Below are 22,963 nucleotides of genomic sequence, written 5' to 3'. Positions count from 1 at the left end.
CTTTCTAACATTATGTGAATAGTGCACTGAGAAAATATCATGGTAAAAGCTAGAGAAATATTGTAAAATTTAGCGTGTTTCTGACTCTATGAAAACACCAAAAACATGGTAATTTTTAGCGAAGTGCATTTTGAAAGATTTTTCTAAGACTAGAAATAAGATATAAATTTATAATATGTGATAAAATTTAATAATTTTATCATGATACATGAACATGGTATAAAAATCCTTTAGTCGGTTAAATTTACATTTTGTTTTGTATTTTCTTACTAAATATGTAATTATAAGAACTATTATTTTGAAAGCCATAATAATCGGTAAACAATTGCCGTATAGAAGGAAAATTTCTCAATAAATAGTTTAAATACAATATATTTTTGCCATATTAACCAGAATTATGTTTTTTCTTTCTTTTTTGTCTTAACAAAGATACTATTACAGAAATTTTTCCAGATATTTTCTTCCGTGTAGAAGCTAAAAAAGAATATAAAATCTGTACGTTTTTAATCTCACAGTTAGTACACATTTTTTTAATTTTATTAAGAATTTTTAATTTTTCTAATAATTAATTCATTTAAAAAGAATCTTTTTTATAATTACTTTTTCAGATCATGTTAATAGTAATAAAACTGAGAACAATAAGAAAATCACTTTTTAAAAAATATAAAGGTTAGAGATCTTGCCTTAAAGTACCTTGCTGTATTGCCAACCTTATTGGTAAAGATATTAAGTTTTATTGAAATATGCAAGCGTTAAATAATTTTTTGCGTAATACGCAATAAATTTTTTATGAAATTCCGGAAAATTCGATCCTTTTGAAAAAAAAATCTAAAGCAATATATATACTGTATATTAACTGATTTGTTTAATATATTTCAGCATTATTTTTTCTGTTTTACGACAATTTTCTCGCTTTTTTCACATACAAATTATGCCTTTCTAACTAACCATAACACACAGTATATTTGAATAAAACCATTAATTTCGAACTGCAGTTATAAACTACTTTGAAAGCAAAAACAATTATTTGGATAACTAGTAAAATTATAGTCACAAACAGTATACTTTAAATGTTGCCATAAACAGACATTCTAATAGATAAAAAGTATAAAGATAAAAGAATTAACTATTCGAAGTATATGTGTTTACAGCGTAAGATAAAATGTATCCATAGTTAAAGACTAACTGATGCCAAACGTAAATGAGGGAGTATCAAAATAACAGTAATCGTAGCATGAAAAATAGACAAAGCCCGTTTAAAAAGGCAGCACGAAGCAATTCATTTTAGATTAGAGTCTAACGAGATTTTAAATGAAGGAAAATTTGGCAAAAAAATCTGTAATCTAAACAATAAGATGGGTAAATATGCAGATAATCTGAGCTTATTGTTTATGTGTAATCTGGCAAACTTCCAAGCATTATAAACTGAAAAAAAGAATTAATGACACAAAGTTTTTTTTTATATGATTTATTCTTTTTTGCTACCTACTAGGTTTTGTTTATGAAGTTAATGAGTTTTCATAAAAGTTTTTAAATGAGAAAAAATGTGTATCCGGGGAAAAAATATAACAGATAATTAAGTGCGTTAGTCAAAATCTTTTCTTTGTCATTCTTTTACATTAATTTTGCATTTAAAAATTAAGAAATGCAAAGAATTCCTTTAGAAATATGCATAATTATTCAGACTGCAGAAATTCATTTCGCAAAACCATCCATCTAATAATTTATGATTCTGAACTAATATGCACGTATTTTTCTTTAATAGAGTTACTAAACTATTAAAAATAATAATCGGAACTAGATTAGCAATAAAAGGAAACAGGTATAACTAATAAAAAATGAAAAAAACAAAATACAGCGATATTTTATTTAAATATCTGAATGCCAAGTTAAATATCGTAAATTCATGACGCACAAGATAGAAGGAAACATTACGATAAAAAATGAATGTTAGACTTTTTCTGAGCTAACTCGGAATTTTAAAGCATATACAGTAAAAATTGCATGATAGTTAATAGAATTATTTTTCTCTGAATTGAATAAACAAGATGTAAACAAAAACATTGAGTATAAGTATCTAAAAGAGCTTCTTTTTACAGTAAAATAGACTTTACAACTTTGTAAGTTTAAAAAATATAGCTAACTCGTTTGAGAAATTTGTTTAAAGCAAAACAAGAAATCACTGCCAAATATGCACTTAAATCATGACCCTTGAGCATATTCTTTATCTTTAAAATTTAAATTTACATCATAGGCTAGAATAAGTCTAAAAGAAACTATTACATTTGCCACATGATGGGCATCTTTATTCATTTGCTTGTGTTACAGAATTAAACTTTTTCTAGAACATTTCAGTATTTAATAGCAATATTCATAAGCATTGATCCTAAACATCGTTCGAAATAATCGCCTTAAAGGGAAAAAGAAAGGGGAAGTCCTGGTAAAAATCACACGGTAAAGTTGGACTGTCATCAGTTGGCCATGAGTAACAACGTCATGTCAAATGATTCAATATACAATTAGTCTTCATTTTATTCTGATGAAATGAAGTACTAAGAACATATCTAGCTTAATCTAATAACGTAAAGCTGCTGGGAAGGACGAAATATAATAATAAATTTAAAAAAGCCAATTTTTTAAGTTTTATTTGTGTTGGTACATGGCTTTAAGTTTTGCTCAAGATTTCGTAGTATTGTTCCGTACTGATATATGAAGTGATTACTTTTTCCCATGCCGTACGAAGAACGGGATTTCAGCTGATCTTACTCGTATATAAAAATTAAAAAAGCACTTGATTTTTCAGACAATTTTGAAAGTTAAAAAAAAAACTAATTTTTAAGCGATTTTAAATTTACTGAATTGTCAGGAACATGCAAATTATTCTCCGTGTGTAAGATATTTATTGATTTTTTTTAGAAAATATATTATAAAATAAATTAATATACAATGTAATGATGCAAGATTGTGTTCATAAAATTACTATTAGCTTATTTATATCATCTATAAATATTTTATGAGGTGAATTAAGTAAAATACATGTCATGAGACTTAACCAAAAACAACTACTTACATAAATGCTAAACGTTTAAAGCACTAATTTAGGAATCGAACATTTTCCTACAAATAACCTACTAAATTAGCTGCCAAGCAAAACTTAACAAATGAGAAACAATATTGTTAAGCTATAATTTTTCTCCTTGAAATAAAAATCATTTTTCACTTTTCCAAACAAATCGAATACATCAACTAGACGGCTAATCGAACTATTTCATTTGCATTGGGAGCAAGACCGACTTAATAAGATTTGAAATGAGAATTTGTGACTCTCTCTTTGGTGAAGGGAAAGGCACGTGTGCAGCATCGCCATTTGTCATGCAAGGAGGCCCACATGTGTTGGTCCCAGAGAAAGCTTAATTGGATCTCTGCTGGACTTCATTAAATAACTCCTTCACGTCTCGCCTTTCCTCTGCCTCAAAATCAACAAAGTTATTTGGTCGAGGAATTGAAGTAAATAAATCAACGAATTGGAGTCAATTTTTGAGAGTGATTTTGGTTTATTGGTTACGAATTCTTTGGGTGCCACCAAGGGAGAAAGGAGTTTATTAATTTGTTTAATTTACGTTGTGCAATTCGATTTAATTAAATTGAAATGCTTTTAATTTAATTGTATGAAGAAACTTTAATATGTTAAGTATGATCAGTGGTAGTTTAGGTGATAGAGCGTTCGCTTTCTAATGAGGTAAACCGGGTTCGAATCCTAGCGATAACTAGTCGATACGAATTCCACATCCAGCTCTCACCGACAACATTGTTGACTTAAAATAACCTTAGTGGTGGATGAATTATGGGTTGGAAATTACCCCTTGAAGTCAGGGTAACTGTAGGAGGTTTTCGTGGTTCTTCATGTAATCCAAATGCGAGTTAGTTCCATTAAAATGTCCTCCACGAAGGTAAATTTTTAACAATGCTTGATCAAGGAGTTCCCTTATCTTCTGGATTGCGTTCAAAATTTCAAGTGTGTGGAGTTGAACATTAGCAGTTGTAAATCCAAAATTGAGTCGGCCGTTCAGCGATGGTTTTAAAATAAAATAGACTAAGTATAAGGAAATACTTAGTTTAGGAATGTGTAATTATTTACATTGTTGGCAAATTTGGTAATTTAAAAATTTCAAATTATATAAAGATGCTAACGCTCATTTACTTGAGTCTTTAATCTCTAAAAAAATATTTTCAATGATAAAATATACTGTAGTGATAAATGGTATAGGTGTAAGATTAAAAATCATTTAATACTATCAAGAAAGAAATGATCTTATTGAAATATATTTTCATGTTCTATCTCTTTAATTTGATGTAGAAATGGAAATCTTTGCAAATTTATTATTTGGTTGAAGAAGTTTATAATTGTTGAATATAAGAATCTTTAGTTATTTTGTCAAGGTTTAATTTATTTACAGCGTTTGAAAGTTCGGCCACTTAAAGTGTATTAAACAAATTACCTTTATAAGTATTTTTAAGCTTTAATGCTTTTTAACAGTTTAACTGCTGAATTAAGAAATAGTAAATCAAATAACTTGTAATTTTATTAATTCATTACTAAAGAGCAAGTATAATCAAAGTTAATAAAAAATGGGTAAAAATATTTTTAAGTACGTTTTTAAAGGAGTTCCCTTTTTGGAACGTAGGTGCTTGGCAAAAGCGTTTTTTACTGAAGGTAGTTGCAATTGCTTCAGCTATGTTCCACTATGTTCCAAAACGTATCTTCTGCCAGAACAATATGGTATTCACTTAGAAGAATGTGAAAATGCAGAATATAATTTTGGAAAATATAAACTTTTGGGAAATTCAGGCTTTTTAAAGCATAAATTGTTTATATAATGACGTGACGTTCTTCAGGAATAATTTTTAAAATATGTCAAGGGGAGCATAAAATGCATGCGTTCATGATATTATTACAAAATTGCTTCCAGCTTTTCAAATCTGATATTTCATCAAGTTTTCCTTCCATTTTCTATTTAATATTTGGGATTTCATTCTTTTTTTTCTATAGAATTTTATTTCTACCTCATCTTCACCTATATAATTTTTAAACTCATCATTCTACAGACATAGAATGGCACAATAGGCTCTAAGTTGCTTTTATCTATGTTTTCTGTATGAATTAAGACTCCAGGTTTATCAGGATTTAGCTGGAAAATATCTTGATCTTGCAAATCTCAATTAAAAAATATTTCTAACAAGACCATTGTTTTTTTCATCAATATGCACATATTAGGCATGATGTTTAGAAAAAGCAAACTTTGAAAATGAAACTAAAAGGTCATACTTTTCTTTTACTCACTCTACAACAAAACAATTATCACAGATATAAAAAAAGTCTCAGAACTCAAAAATAAAAAAAAAGATACTATCAACAGCAAGACATTACTTTTGCTGGAAACACACTGAAAAACCCCCTTGATATTAAATTTTAACTCTATCATTGCCAAATAACTCAGCAAAGTATTACAGTCCACTGCAAGCGAAAGCGCAGAAAGAATTTATTTTCAATAGTTAGAATTTCAATAAAAGAGAAAAACATTAGGTACGAAAGAGTACATATCTTGCTACTATTCAAGTATTCTGCCATTCAGTTATCAGTTACCTTCAAATTAATGTCAAGAGAAGTTTAACCCGAACGCGTACATCACGAATTTCTTTCCATTCAAGCTTCATTATGTATATTGAAAACTGTCATAATACCAGTTGAATGAAACGCACAAAACGTAACATAATTACTTGAAATCTAAAACTAGAACCCTTGAAACGCCATTGTTCCAAAAATGGAGCATAGGGATTTAAACTAATATTTTAGAATTAAAATTTTGAAATTAAATTTCGAATCTGAGGCCTAACAGAAGATTATATTACCCTTTTGAATGTTCATAAGTATTGTAGTCGTATTAGAAAAATTGGATTTTTAGTAGATTATATTTCAAGATAAAATTTTACAAACTACATCAAATTTCAAAAATTCATACGGAGCAAAATAATTATGGAAGAAGAGGAACCAAACTAAAATCTAAAAATTCTTCAATATAAATTTAAAGGGTATGAAAAATAATATGTTTCACATTCATTTTACTCATTATACCCATTAAATTGAAACGTAAGTCTATGCTCTGTTTTTGGAGCACTGGCATGTAAACCGTTGACTTGAAACTTCATATCGGGAAAATTATTGTTAAACGTTATCTATAAGAAAATTTGAGGCAATAAAATGATAGGTCAAATTTTCAAAATTTTCAAAAGCGCAATTATGCAGAAAAATCTCTATGATTTCTATCTAGATAATATAAGGCTCCTTTGTATAATACTGATGACCTGTGGAAATTTTGAAAACTTTTTAAAAACTTATCTGTAAATAATACTATGTAACAGTTTGATAAAAAATTGTCATCTATGAACAAAAGACTTCACTATATTTTCTCAATGCCTTCACATAATCACACTTACTTCGTCGCAGACACTTTAACCGTTTTTGTTGGAAATTTGTCTAAAGCTTTTCTTTCATGGTAAGGTGAAGGAGCTTCAAATAATGTGCTATTTTGTTCACCTCATAAGTTTGCAGTAACTTTTTCAACTTGGTCAAGTTCAGATATAGTGTTTTTCTACGTTATGGTTCGAATTCTATCTGAGAATTTGTGACATTCAAAGTAGCATACTTTTTGTCTTTTAATAGTTTATTTTGATACTTTCTAAGATTTGATAAAGTAAATAATTAAGTTTAGAGATTTTGAAGTTTTCCTTTTACTGTCTGAAAACAATGACAAACATTTAAAAATTAAGGTAATTGAATTGTCACAATATAAGTTTAAAAAAAAGAAAAGCATTGTTCTAAAACCTCTCAAAGTCACGAAGAAATTTTCTTTTTAGCAAAGACCTGAAATTTTAAAATTTATTTTTCAAACCTTAACTTGACAAATAATTTAATTAAAAAGGTAAAAATGCTTCCCTATAAGGTATTACTAAAATTTTTAAATTATTTAAATCAATAAAAAGTCATAATTTGACTTTTATTCAGTTTAATAATTGTAACTTAAAGTTTTAATTGCTATTGCTTCAGTTATTGATTTTTAATTCATAATTTTAAATTTACTTTAAAAATATAAAACTCGAAAATTGGATTCGTTACAAATTTAATGTTTAGACTAAATAAATATAACAAAGTGATCTGTTTCCTTTTAAGTTTAGGCAGTAAAAGAATGGATATTTGTCTACATTATGAAGTCAAACACACTAAAAAATAGTTATTACAAAAATTAGATTTACATTGATTGAATTCTTTATCCTACATTTTTCTAAAATATGTATTTTTTGGTTGCATTCTTTGTAATTTTATAAATGTTTCACAGTGTATTTTGTTTCAGGTTAGAAGGCGTTATAGGAACGGAACATAATCAATAAAGGTTTATTATGCATTTAGAAAACAGGTAAGGATGTTTTTTTTAACTACATCATACTACTTTCTTAGCAAACACATTTACTTTTAAAATACAAGAAGGAAAATTGACTTTTAAATGTGTTTGCAGCATTTTAAAAGTAATCCTTTGTTCTGTTTTATATAAATTTAATTCGATTTTTCCATTATTCCTTCCTCTTTGAATTTTATGTAAATTAGTTTATGAGAATAACAATACAAAAGAAAATGAATGATTTTAAAAATAAATGTTCCGTAAAAAATTCTACAGAAAGATACGATAAGAGGTACTAACAGCTTGAGTACAGTACTCTCAAAATACATTTTAACTGCAAATTTTTCATGCCATGCTTTTTTTAGTACTCACTTACTTAGTACGGAACTCTCAGTGCCAGTACTTTTTCTATAATGTTAAAAGGAACTTCTTACAGTGTATGACGTGGCGTTTTTTAAAATTTTTTACTGAAAAATGTTTTAATAAACAGCTTTTAAGGCTTAAGCAAAGTAAAACTGTCTAAAAAATTTATTGTTTACTAGGAAGGATTAGAAGAGGGAATAATAGAAAATTTTTTTAAAAAAATGTCAGTATTCAAAAATAAAATTATTTTCTTGAATAATTTATCAAAATGAAGAGAAATAAACGACACATCAAGGTTTTTCAAAAGGCATATTTAAAAATAAATTAAGTTTTCTAAAAAGTATACTCGTTTTCTAAAATTAAACAATATGTTCTAAACTCCCTGGCGGCATAAATTCTCCATTTTTTCGTCTTCTAAAATGTGTACCAGCATGCCTATTGCTTCAAGAGTTTTTTTACATATATATTTTTATCAACTTACTGTACATTTTGTATTCTACACGCCTGAAGAAAAACCGGAACAAGTATTCTGATGATTTGATATGCATTTAATATAACTAATGGTGAATTTCTAGAACGGATTGTACAGTAAAGTAATTTAAAAATTATTACTACAGATTGATTATTTAAAGAGAAATCTTTAAAAGTTAATTTTTAAACTCATGTTTAAAATTTGTATGAAACGTTCAGTTTCTAATATATTGTTTAATACTCGAATCTTAAGTATATTTCACCATAAGTCATTTTAAATGTGAATCTATAATTTCTGGCTTTTGAAACTTCATTTTATTTAAAAACCGTCACAGGCATATCACGAATCATTAAAGAAAAAAAGGTTGACTTTGAAACATTATGTTTGATCTTTGATTACTCGAGATATGATTACGAGATTAAGATTTGTAGACTAGTTTAAATTCTAAAAGTTACTCACTTTTTACATTTTTACAATTTGTTATTTTTAATACCAATGACAAATTTATTGTATCAGTCAAAAAGTAACTCTCAATCTTTACCACATCAGTATTTTTTGTTATTATCATTTTAATTCAGGAAAGGATGTAAACTGGAAACTTTTCAAGAGTATTCTTAAATATCTAAACATTTATCAGAGTTGCAAATGAGCAAAAGGGCTCAATAAAATATCGCTGCATAAATTCAAATAAATAAAGACACATAAAAAAACATTATAAAGCAATAATTTTTGCATAATATATAACAATGTTTACAATTTTATGATAGGAAAATGCTTAAGAAACAATTCTTGCTGAGAATTCATGTGATTTTTCCTCTAGAATCTCAAGATTTTAGGGTTTTCAACAGATAACGTTTCAAGTAGTGAACTTACAACCTACAAATTGAAGTACACATTACAATTTCTTAAGACTTTCAATGACCGGAAATCATTTAATCGTATTATGATAATTTCTAAATATCCACCAATAGTCATAATCATACAGTGCTGTCGGAAATATTTTGAGTGAAAACCAGGATCTTTAATGCAAAAAAATATGCATTTCCTTATGAGCTTGCTGCCTAATCATCCCACCAAGTTTCACCATTTTTCTAAACACTTCTATAAAAACAAATATTGAAAATTTTTTGAAGCAATTAATTGGAATACTTTTTTTAATGATTGAAATTAAAAACTATCGCAGATTTTTTTTTTCTTCAGAGAAATGTTTCCGGGGAAATGTGTTTTAATGATTTTGTTTTAGTCCCTAAAAAAATAAATGTTACTTTTTCTTAAAATGCTATAAAAATGACATAAAGTTAACAGATAACACGAAATTTGCAACTCAAACTGTACCTCATTGAATAATTTTAGTAACTTTTGTTCTACTATACTTGTAACCAAAAATATTTTCTAACTACTTTTAATGAACAAGGTGCTATTAGCTATAAAATTAACTATAAAAGCAGTGTATTTAAAACTTCAATTATTTTTAATATTTCTCATGAAATATGATATCCTATATGTGTATAGCTGACTATAAAATTGTAATTAAAAAACAAAAACAAGTTTATTTTAAAAGTTTTTAAGTTCCACAATACCTTAAATGAGTACAAAGCACCCATAAGTAGACTAGTTAATTTCTCAGTAGTACAATGAGAAAAAAATAAATTGGTCGAAGTTACGAGACTTAGGTAAAAATTACCCTGTTTCTGCCTCTATGGGAAAACCAAAAAGCTCGGTAATTTTTATCGAAAAGCTTTAGTAAGGATTTGGTAAAATTATCAATATATGATAAAATTTTGTAAATGTGGTAAAATTTGGTAATTTTCTCATGATACCTTAGAACAGAGGTCGACAAAGTGGTCTATTTAGACCCCCAGGGGTCTATTTAACATAAGCGGGGGTCGATCTGAGCCAGGGGGTCGATCCGAACCGGAAGAGTCGATTGGTCGAAGGATCATCAGTTTTTTTCAGATATGTGACAATTAGAAAGAAAAGAAGAAGACTTGGAAATATATACAGGTAATCTTCAAAAATTGAGCGACGATTTTAAACTTTGTTTTGTTGATTTGGAAAACATTGACATCCCTGATTGGATTATTGTACCATTTTCTGCTCAAATTGAAAACGTGAACATCAACCTGCAAGATGAGCGTGCTGAATTATTATGGGGATTTGAAGCAAAGACGCTTTTTAAAAATTTAACAATAAGCAAATTTTGGACAAATATAAATATAATGCAAAAATATGTAAGACTTTACGAAATAGCTCAGCCATTTATGATAGCATTTCCAAGTTCCTATATGGTTGAAGCCGGTTTCAGTCACGTAAATTCAATCTTAACTAAGAACAGAAATAAATTAAATGTGGAGTTTCGAGGGGATTTAAGATTAAAATTGACCAATTTTGAACCCAATATAACGAACCTTGCAGAAAAAAAAACACCAGGCACACCCATGTCATTGATTAAGAAGCAATAAATCCGTAGTTACTTTACTTATTATTTCTACTTACTTATAATTACTTATTATTTCATAAATATTAAAGTATTTATATTTCAGCATTAATATATTTTTCATAAAACTATTGTTACACTATGTACTATTACTTTAATAAATGTTCAAAATTATAAAATAAATGTACAAACACAGTATCTAATAGAGTTCTACTTTAATTAACAGAAAAATACTTTTATGGGGATCAATAGAGATTTCGAAAAATTATGTAGGGGTCGATGATCAAAGAAGTTTGGCAACCCCTGCCTTAGACCATGGAATAAAACCATTTATTCCGCTATACTTATTTTTAAGTTTTGTAATTTCTTTAAAATATTGAAAATAATAATTATAATTTTAATAGCCAGAATTTTCACTAAACTCTAACCGTATTGGATAAAAAGGTTACCAAATGAATGGTTCAAATACCGCATATTTTGTTTTTATTAACCAAAATATGTGTTTTTTTTTATCAACAATGTCTTTATCAACCAAAAATAAGTCTGTTTGTTTTTTATCAAAAATTCCATTAACATACAGTACGGTAATTTTACCAGAATTTTTTTTCGTGTACAATTAACTCTTAATATTTTATAATAACTGTGTCATTTAAATTTTTCCCCTTTCTAACAGCTTCATAATAAAGATTTCCTTTATATCAATGGCAATATCTGTCCTGTCATCATCATCAAAAAATTCTACTTCCATTAATCGAAATGAAAAAAAAAATCTTCTTCATCCGGAACTTCTTGTAATTAAAAGCTTCCTTCCTAAATTTTCTGTAATGAAAGTAATTTTTCGTCCTTTTTATCAACTTTTTTGAAGTTGTTCTACTCAAACATTCTTTTCTTCTATGTTATTTGCATTTTTTTCTCTTTGAATCAAGGCTCTTGACATTTCCGCCCTATTCTCTCCTGTGTTAAGTAATCTGTCTTCTTTTGTTTTGCTCCAGAGAAAGGTTATTTTTTCCCATTTCTGCGCTCCTGTTTTTTTTTTTTTTTTACTCTCCATTTTTCTTTCTGAACTACAAACTTCCTTATCTCGCTAAGCTGGTTTCTTTTTATTCTCTTTTTTAAAGTGTGGTTCTCGATTTTCACTGAGGCTCTAATTAAAGTGGAAACGATTTTGCGCCACAGCGTGCAAGATACTCCGTTTAAAGTGCGATTTTTTCTTCTTCATTTTCTTTACTTCGAGCCTAGTTTGCAAATATGGTTTTTGTGGAAATATAGTAAATTCTATCAGTGATATATGATGTGCTCACAACCACATAAAACCAAATCTATTTATCACTCCTGTTGAGTGAGTTGTATTTTTTGCTTGAACTGCTGCAGTTTTAGAATAAAAATAGAAATGCAATCAACATAAATTCATTCTCTATTTAGAAGGCTTTTTACATTGCTTTATATGAGCCTTAATAATATCAATTTTGATGCAGATATAAATATCATAATACAAGCTCGCAGTATTAACCCATTTTTCGCCAATAGTACGTAACCGCACCATTTCAATAAAAAAAAATATTAACACTATGATGTACAGAGTGCAGACTAATAAACAGACCACCCTGAATAACTTTCTGTCTAATGATCGGATCTTCACGCTCCAGGAATGATTCTTGATGATTCAAAAAGGTAACCTCAATATGCAAATGAATTAGTGCCGAAGATATTTTTAGTTACGAAATTTGATATAAAACAGTACTTTCTTTGAATAAACATAAAATTTTTTTCCAACTGATTCGGCTTTCTGACCCTCAAAATATGCAGGATAGCCCCAATCAGGGAAATATGGTATCAATAGTTTGATCAGGAGAGCGATCCAAAGTTTTAACCCCTTAACATTAATTTTACTTTTTACCACATTTTCCATATTTCAGAAATACTTACGCCAATTTCAAAATATTTCAAAAATACTTAAGACAAATTAAAGCATTTTTGCATACATTTATCTGATTCGTTTTTTCCAAAGATAATTACGTTCAAAAAATAAATTTCGGTAAATGTTTATTATTTTATTTTAATAATTGTTGAAAGAGTTTTGAATTTTAAGGTATAAATTTTGTTATATCATTGTAAAATAAGCAATTTTACATGGCAAAATTCAAAATTTGATCTAAATCAGTTAAATAGTTTCTCAAAAATTGAATTTTAACAATACCAATTCTATGAAATTCAATTTATCGGGAATCATTCGACCAATTTGCTCATATGTAATATTTTCCTATGTAAATACTTTAAATACTTTAAACGTTAATACTTTATGCTTTAAAATAAAGTGAAGAATTACGTAACTTACAATTCAATGTTTTTCGACTGGTATTAAATAAAATTATAAATATTTATTAGAGTCTCTTTTTTTGCATGGAATTCCTCAAACGAATTCCATAGTTGTTTGCAAAAGCTGTTCAATTCGCTTCAAAAGTTCTCGAGATATGGGGAAATACACAAAAAGTGAAATTAACATTAAGATATAGCTCTATTGATCAAAATATAGGAACATGCTTCCCAGATTGCGGCTACCGCCCCTGTTTTAGGGGTCAGAAATCCGGATCTGTTAAAGAAAAGTTCTGTTTTATTAGGGAAAGTACGCTTTTGTATCTGATTTTGTAAGTCGAAATATCGTTTGCACTTATTAATTAGAACATTCACCCTTTCGAACCTGTAAGATTGAGTTCTAGAACGTGAAGATCTGATCATATTAGACCAAAAGTTATATAAGGTAGTCCGCTTTCTCTTTTTTACGTTCTGTACTTTTTTCACTAACTTTATTTTTCTGCTAATTTTAGTGATTCTAAATACAACTTACAATATCAGCAATTAAATATTCAAACTATGCTAGTTTTTCTTCAAATTTTTACTTGAAACGGTTGTATAATAATATAAATAGATATTTTTTTATGATAGATTAAATTCGTACATTTTGTAAATAAAATAAAACAAATGCTACTAAAATACCACATTTTATAAAACTTTTGTGCTTGGCAAAAAAAGGGTTAAATTACAAGTAAATGCATGAGAATAAAATGAAAAAAATCTAAAATAATTTGACATTTGACTAATGTCACTACTGTGAAGAGTCAATCTTGAAAAAAAATATTGTTATTATTGGAAAATTCTATACCAGAGTTACATATCATTTCAAAGGCTACTTTTCATGCTACATTTTCATGCTAAGTTTGAATGCTAAGTTTCAATTTTTATGGCATTTAATTACTCTTTATTTTGTTATTGGAATATGAGCGCATGATATGTAATTCTCTTAGCCAAATTACATGTCATTGTTACCCAAATTACGCTCCGAGAAGAGACAGATTAATTTAATAAAATTTTCATTAAATAAATAAATTTTCATTATTATATTAATAGGTAATCTTTAAATAAATATGTTTGATTTGCTAAAAAGGAGGAATTTTTTAATCCTAAAAATATAGGAATAGGAAAATGAAGGAAATATAGGATCCTGATATTTCGTAATAGGGATAAGCCATGATTCCTAACATTCATTTCATGTTACTTGCTGTTATTTGTTTTTAAAAATTAATTTTGATTTGTAATTTTATTTTCATTTTTTTAACCGTTTAAACAATATTAGTTTTCTATCTTGTTAGTGATACATACTGAAAATAGAAAACTATTTTAAATAAAATATTTTGTTATAATATGGTGGCATTCAAAAATGTAGTAATATCTGAAAAATATTTAATTCTTCATATATATATATCATTATAATATTTATAAAATTTAGTTGAAAACTGCAAATTACTAGTAAGCTTAACTATGTATCTTTTCAAGAAATTTTAATACTGCACGAAGGAGAAAATTCTGGTAAAATTACCATACTGTAGGATAATGGCATTTCTGATAAAAATGACCATTGTTCTGGTTAATAATACCTAAGCAAATGGTATTTAATATAACCGTCGTTGAACAGTCAACCCAAATTTGACCTTACGACTACCAGTATTCAACTCCGTAGACTTGTAATTTTGAATCCAATCCAGAAAACAAGGTATTTCTTGGATCAGTACCCCCAGAGGTATTGATTTGTTACGGAATCGGAGGACTTTATGACCCTGACAGATTTAGCGTGTACCAGTCACCATTTAATGCACGGAAATTCTTCGGTCGGCTAGATTTGAACTCCCATTCCCACGAACACGAGTCTGGTGCCCTACAGATTAGTCTATCCCGGCCTAAATATATGGCATTTAAAGAATTCCGTTGGTAATTTTGTCGTTCATATGATAACGGTCTACCGAAGATTCTAATTTTCAAAATTATAGTTTTCAATATTGCACACTTAGTAAAAAATACAAAACTGAAAATTAAATTTAACCGAAAAAATGATTTCAATGTCATGCTCTAAGGCAGGGATCCCCAACCCTATGGCCGCGGGCGCCCGTCGATCGGTCTAGGTGCGCCCGCTGCTTGTACCCAACGATAAAATACAATATTTCAGTTTTCCAATTTCCCATATGCAAAAATTAATGCGGTTAATTACTACAATTGTTACACGTAATGATAATTATCGAAATAGTTAACTTAATTCTAGCAGCTCCTTTGCAACTTCGACTTTTCAAGGCACTGTTACGAAATCCTGCTGATGCTGACTTCATTTTATATACTGAAGTACGCTGGCTCAGTCAAGGCAAAGTGCTTGATAGATTTATACATTTATTCGAAGAAATAAAAGATTATCTTACAGCCAAAAATCAAATATTTTTAGAACTAACAGATTCTCTCTGACTAGGAGATTTGTCTTTCGTAAGAGACCTAATTGAAAAACTAAATAATTCAAACTTGTAGCTGCAGGGAAAAGACAAACTTATAGCAAGAATGAGAAGGCTATACACTCGTTCAGAACGAAGTTAGTTTTCTGGATATCACATTTGAAAATAAAGTCTCTTTTGCATTTTCCAAACATGAAAAAAATGATAGGTGACAGTGAATCTGTCTTGTTAACATTTGTCATCAACCTCCAATTGCTTCAAGATCAATTTGAAAATCGCTTTTAACAATTTAATATCATCGAGCCTATGGTCACCTTTTCTGTAAATCCTTTTACCATCAAATATACGTAACCAAAATAGCAACATGCATTTCAGAATGTCTTCAAGTTAGGCGAGAAGAAGTGGAGATAGAAATTTTGGATCTTCGGAATGACATTATCCTCAAATCGATTATATCAGATGAGAAATTCTGGAATATAGTTGACAGAAATAATTTTCCATTCTTAAGAAGAGCAACATATAAAGTAAACTAGTTTTGTGGTTTTACATACTTTTGGGAATCATTGCTTTCGACAATGAATTCAAAATATAGATCCCGATTTACAGATGAACACCTTGACGATTGCTTGCAAAGTAGGAATTTCATCATGTTCTCCCAATTATGAAGCGATGGCCAGTGAAATGCAATGACAAAGATCACATTGACTGTATTTTATAAATAGTTTTAATATTTCGTATGTTTTGCAAGCAATTCAGTAATCATTTATTTTACACAAGAATATTAATACTAATTATATTCATATGATAAATTAATTTTTAAAATTAAATTTTGTGTGCACTATATGTAGTGTTTGTATTATTACCTATGTCTACCAACTATAAATTTACCTTAAAAAAATAAGTGGTGCCCGCCATTCAACCGATATTCTGGTATTTACTCTTAGGTACAAAAAGGTTGGGGACCCCTGCTCTAAGGTATCATAATAAAATTTCCAAATTTTACCACATTTATCAATTTTTTTACATATTATAAAACTTTGTTTTATAGTTAATTTATCAAAATTATTAAAAAAAATCTTAGTAAAAATTACTTTGCTTTATAGTGTTCTTTTACAGCCAGATATGCCTTAAGTTTTACCATATTCTTATAATTTTTACCAAACTTATTTCTCACTGTGGGTATATCATATATTACTATATGTCGGAAGTGTATAAATAATAATTGAGTGTACTCATAGTACACACGCAAGTGAACGCATAGTCTTTACGTACGGGGCAAATGAAAGACGATTGCACTGCTCCAAAATGTCGAAATAAACAGGTGTAATACATTCTGACTACGGAAAATTCGCTAACTCTGGTTGTATCTCGCAACTAACTTCAAAGTGCCATTCCCCGAATAGTTGAATTCCGATTCAACTATTCAAATACTTAAATCACTCATCAAATAACAGCCGCAGTAATGATATTTCAATATTAATCACTTAAATACCTTTTGATAGCAGAAAATGTATGCAGATGCTCCTGTTTTGCATATTTGTAATTTGTTATTACAGCATAGTGTAAATAGTTTGTTTTGCAACATTCAATTTAAGAAAGCAATAATGGATAATTCCATGCTTATTTATGCATAAAATTTTATAAGAATCACACATATATTTTGGGACAAGTAAGCGTTATGGTAGTTGCTCTTGTGATGCCCTAGAAGTAATAGAGCAATAAGTAACAGAAGTAATAAGTAACAAAATAGTAAAATCCCATTTTTCAGTCCTTTTGTCTACGCTGTTAAAAAAATTCCAGAAGTAAAAATAGCCCTTAATTAATGATTATATGTGAAAATAATATGCTGCATTTAAAATTAGAGACTCAAATACTAACAAAAGCAAAAAATATTGAAATAAAAATCAGTTTGAAAAAAATATATATTAAAAGTTTAAAGTAAAGCACATTCATTTAAGGAGAAACGGAATTTTGATCTTTGAAAGTAATGATAAAGTTATATATTTTTTTATAAACATATACACACTTTAAGATGAGTGCCAAAATTTGTCGAAATAAAGATATTAAGGAAAGCGAAAAAACTCTAAAGCAATATCTCTTTTTATTTTTTTATTCCAAGAATTTCTGGTTGAAAAAAAAACCGAAAGAGCCCAACTTTTTTCTTACTTTCCACCTAGAAAATGTTAGTTCTATTCTGTTGTAGTTCTTAATGTCCAATCTTGCTCGTGGTCAGATTGACCAAATGGCTTTGTATAAAGCGTAATATCAAGTCATAGAAATGACCAGCTATTTTTGAAAAAGGTTATTTTCCTTCGTAGCGATTCTTTTTTGCTTACTTTAGGCGATATTTTTGCTAAGAAAATGATTTGGATTTGTTGTAAGGGGTAAGAAAGTTGGAAAAAAGTCATTACAGCTTACTTTTTCGTCTTCGCTACTTTTCTTTATTCGAAATTGAATGTGTCTTTGGGGATTAGACCAACTTTTGACTACTTGAAAGTAACACTTTAATCTTTTTTTTTCTCCGCTCAATGTAGATTGCTCACTTCAGAAATGCCGTAATAACTGCAATATACTTTCAAAGTAACGCAATAAATTTGCTTAGAATTTAATTTCAGCATATTTATTGCATTCGTCAGTACATTCATGGCATTTTTTCTACATATAATTTGATGACTTTTTTCTAAGTTCTATGTTGTGTATGTCAAGTCAATATTCATTGTATCCGCCTTTTCATCACATGAATTAAAATGGTTTATAATTTGATATAAATGAGTAAAACACACTTATTTTAGATGATTGATCTTTTATTAAAAACTAGCTGAATCCAGGTTTTCCGTTCGGGGTGAAAAAAGTAAACAATCAGAGGCTGAACAACACTACAGAATTATACGCATAAGTTAAAGACAAAAAACAATTAATAAAGCTAAAATATATCCAATCCTTTTATTCATTTATTTATTATTATTTGTTGCCCTTTCCGAAGACTTTACGCTATTAGATTTAGCAACACTCGTTTTTTGTAGTCCATCTCCTCAAAATGAATATTAACTCTATTTAAGATCATTTGGCGTAATGCTGTTACTCAAGCCCTACTCATGATATTTAAAATATTTAATAATCAAGAAATTTGCTTCTATACTTAAATCTTCGAGGGGCCGTAAAATCTGATTTCCACAGTATCTATAATTAAAAATGAGCAGTATTGGTACGGTTTAAATACGCACTAAATTTACTTATAAAATATTTTTACCCTTATTAGTATATTTGGTAGCTGTTAAAACTGCACCAATTATCATATACCAGTAGTGCCAAATATAGCTAAGCATAATTGGCGTCAATAATAGTGTGATAGTTTTTTTACACTTTTCTTAAACGAATTAATACCATGTCTCCATCAAGTTAGTCGTTTAACACAAAAGTATATATATTTTTTTAATTCAATTAATACTTATTACCAAATCGCCATTGGCCTTAAAAATAAAGATTTTTTATTTTCACCTAAATGCATTTTTGCCATTTCTCCAATTATTTTGGTTTTTAATACATATCTTAGTTTCTTTTTATTTCAGTTAGTACTTTTACAAAAATTTAGCATCATTGACGTCAAAAATGGAATTATGATATTTTACTTTTCTCCTAAACGGACTAGTACCATTTCTATACTAATTTTGTTTTTTCAATTAGTACCTATTACTAAAATTAAGTAACTATCATTAGCATCAATAGCAGCTAAATGATTTCTTTAAAGTAGGCTATTTCTTTTTAGAATTAAATTAAAGCTGATCAACTTCTTGATTTAAAATATTACTTAAATATAAATCACAGCTTTAAATGCCAAATATATTTACTAATGAAAAAGCAGACTTTTCATATATGAAGAGGTTTCTGTTGCCCTTATAAAGCTCAATAAATATTACTAAGTTAAATTGATTTAAAATTCAAATGCTACTGTATTTGAAACTAACATAAAGTTTTCGGCGTGATAAAACAATTTAAATTTAAAGTTTTATTTACAGCATTAATTTATTTTGCAAAACTTTGATAAACATACACTGTAAGAATTTTGATCATAAAATTATGGTAAAATAACCGGCAGCGTTCAGTCCATCCAATTAAGTTTAAAGTTTATGGCAAAAAGCAATTTTTAGCAAAACGGTTTGGAAACCGTAAACGACAAGTATGGTTAAAAACCCATGAATGCAGAATTGTACGGTTTTTTTAACCATTAACAACTAGTATGGTTTCAAAACTGTAAAAAGCATTTTAACTGAATGATGGGTACAGTTTAGCTACTTTATGGTGCTATCATCTGTGCGAATAAGGGTATCGTATTCCAATGATAATGTGTTCAAGAAAATGGAGAAATTTTGTGACGTCAACGCTGTGACGTTAACCCCCATTCTGTCCGTCATGAGACCAACAGATTAGCCTCCTCGGGTGTAATATGGGCCCATCTGCAAGGAACTAGCTGGCTCCATCTATTGGACCTAGATGATGCGATAAACTTTTGGTTGTTTAACCGTATTGGGTGAAAGCAGCTAAAAAACGGTTTTTCTCACAGTTAACAGTTTGAATACCATTTTATTTATGTTTATTTGACTTGTTTGCTTAAATATAGTAAAATAACAATTAAATAAATTATCATTTAACAATTTTTTTCCAAGAAATTTCTAACATCGCAAATTACTATAAATGTATTTAAACTTGTTCATCGCATCATACTGTGTCACTAACTGTTTGCAACATATGTTAAGTTAAATTCTTTAAAAATATTTTAAACGGATATTTAATGTCTTTTTTGCAATGAATAATCTAAATATTTCGCTGCTTTATTCCAAGTAAGTTATTTTTTCCTAAAATTAAATGTCTGGGATGTTTTGTGCAGAAGCTTTTGAGCTTAATCATCAATCTCTGTGATTCAAAAGGATGATTGATGATAGGAGAAAATGCATTCACTAATATGAGGCGTAGATTTGAACTTGTATATTTAACATTTTTGAGATAACGGGTTTTAGTTATAACAAAAAAAAGAAGAAATATATCGTTTATGCAAGAGTTTCATTTAAAAGAAAAATAGATTGAATGCACGATTTGTTATTTTTATACGATAAAGAAATATGTATTAGTCTTCGAATGCTTTCAGAATTTTGTTTAAATTAAATACGAAATATTCAATATGAAGAGTATATTATTTCTGGTCAAAATATAGTGAATGCTCTAAAATACTCTATAAACGTAATAATTTATTAAAAAAATTTATTCATTGCACACTGAGAAAAGAATTATGTACAAAACTGCCAAACTATTGTAAAATTTAACGTGTTTCTAACTTTATGGAGATCACCAAAAAGCATGATAATTTTTATAAAAGGTTTTTGAATAAAATTAATATTGAAATACTGTTTTACAAAGTGTAATAAAAAATTTTAACTTTATCACGATACTTTAGAACATGGCATGAAAATGAATTATTCGGTCAAATTTACTTTTTGTATAATTTAATAGTGATAAAAATAACTACAATTTTGAAAGTCAGAATTTCTGGTAAAAAGTTGCAACATGAATGAAAAAATTTCCAAATTAATGGTTTAAATACCTGTATATTTTGGTTTTATTAACCAGAATTATGACTTTTCTTTTCTAAATGTCATTATCATAGATTACGGTAATTGACTTTTCTCCATACACCGCGCCAAAAATAAACATTATTTTGCTTTTAACGCTTTTCATAATTTTTCTTATAGATGGAGGTTACAAGAACTAAGCATTTTTTATTTAGATACGTAAATACAAGCTAATTAAAATGTGATTAAATTTTTAATTGGGGTGTTACAAAATTATGACTTAATTAAAAAGTTTTTTTTAACAATGTTAGGCAGTGTTATATATATTTTAATTAAAAGATTTTTTTAATTTTATAAATCTCAAAAGAGATTATATTTGAATTTATAATTTTGTCAAGAAATTATGAACTTCTCTTGTTTAAATCCATTTCATAATGATACAATTAAGATTATACTTGTAGATTATGTAAATCAGAGTCACCACATTTATTCCATCGGCTCTCAATATTTTACGGCTACGCAGTCCTAAATGATCAAGCATCCTTTGGGGGAACCTCAGTTAATAAACAAAATTATTAACAGTGTATATACTAATCAAAAATAATGCTGAAAAACAACACATTGTTTTGATCATATTTAATGTGAAGAATATATTTTATTCAGTGATCAGTATATGATAAATAGAACTAAAATTATGTCAAGTTAGTTATTAAAATTATATAAAATTAAATTAATTTATGTCATACAGTTGAATTCATTGACCTGCACTGTTAAAATTTTCATTCTAATGTTATGGTTAAATAACCAGCAGCAGTATGTGCATCGAATTAAGCATAAAATTTACGGCGTAAAGAACATTTTTTACCTTTACGGTTTTGAAACCGTTAACAACTAGTATGGTTAAAAAACCATGAATACAAAACTATTCAGTTTTTTGAACCATTTACAATTAGAAAGATTTCAGAATCATAATAAATAATTTTTACTGAACAATAGAGAGAGTTTAGCAACTTTATGGTGCTGTTATCATCTATGTTTGAATGAGAGTATCGATTTCTAACAGTTCAGGATCACAAATCGGGGAGTACAGACTACTGGAAAACTTTTTATGTCTTGAAAGGAATGAAGAAGATATCAGGGACTCGAACCTCTGCTCTGTTAGACATAAAATTGACTGATTAGCTTACTCGCCTATGACATGTATGCATCTTCAAGGAACTAAATGGCTTCATTAGACGGGTCTAGTCGGTACGATAAAATTCTGGTTGCTTAGCCGTATCAAGTGATAGCGGTTAATAACCGATTTTTCAGAGTTCGCAGTTTGAATACTATCTTATTTATAATTATTTTACTGTTTCATTTGAATAAAGGTAAAATAACAATGAAATAAATTGTTATTTAACCACCTTTTCAGAAAAATTTCTAACAGTGTGGAGTGGCATTTATACTAGTTCTGAGATTGTTTTTAATAAATGCAAAGGCTGAAAATGAATGAAGTACACTGAAGTTCCTGAAAAAGAACTTATAAGCGTTGAGAATGGTTATCAGAGAAATATAATTCATTATTATAGAACTTAATCTTCTTATACAGAAGTGAAAAGATTGATGAGAAATAATAATAATTTTTTTCTTATAAAAATTGTATTATAATGTTCTTAGCATAATTTATTTTATACATTGTTATGGAAAGAATTTTTTTTTAAATATTCTCATTCTTTTTCAACGTTTTTATTTTAATTTATAAAACTAACCAAAATATAAAATAAATAATAGTTTGTTGTTTGATTTGAATATATAATGATAGGTGCTAAAAATCGTAACTAGTCTAAAAAATTTTAAACTCTCAGAACCCCAGGGTTTTGCGGAACAACATTTGAGAGCCTCTGTCTTAACCCATTAATTTT

General features: G+C 28.1%; 1 protein-coding gene across 1 annotated transcript in view; it reads left to right on the top strand.

Annotated features, from left to right (window-relative positions):
- The window catches only part of LOC107438938 (uncharacterized), a 141,527-nt gene that overhangs the window by 104,074 nt on the left and 14,490 nt on the right, over window positions 1-22,963 (top strand). Inside the window, exon 3 of the mRNA XM_021147419.3 lies at window positions 7,410-7,472. The gene's annotated coding sequence lies outside the window, so the exon portion shown is untranslated. The remainder of the gene's footprint in view (window positions 1-7,409; window positions 7,473-22,963) is intronic.

This window comes from Parasteatoda tepidariorum, chromosome 1, assembly GCF_043381705.1.
Source record: "Parasteatoda tepidariorum isolate YZ-2023 chromosome 1, CAS_Ptep_4.0, whole genome shotgun sequence".
In the NCBI taxonomy this organism is placed as follows: Eukaryota; Metazoa; Arthropoda; class Arachnida; order Araneae; family Theridiidae; genus Parasteatoda; species Parasteatoda tepidariorum.
This window is presented reverse-complemented; position numbering and strand designations above follow the sequence as displayed.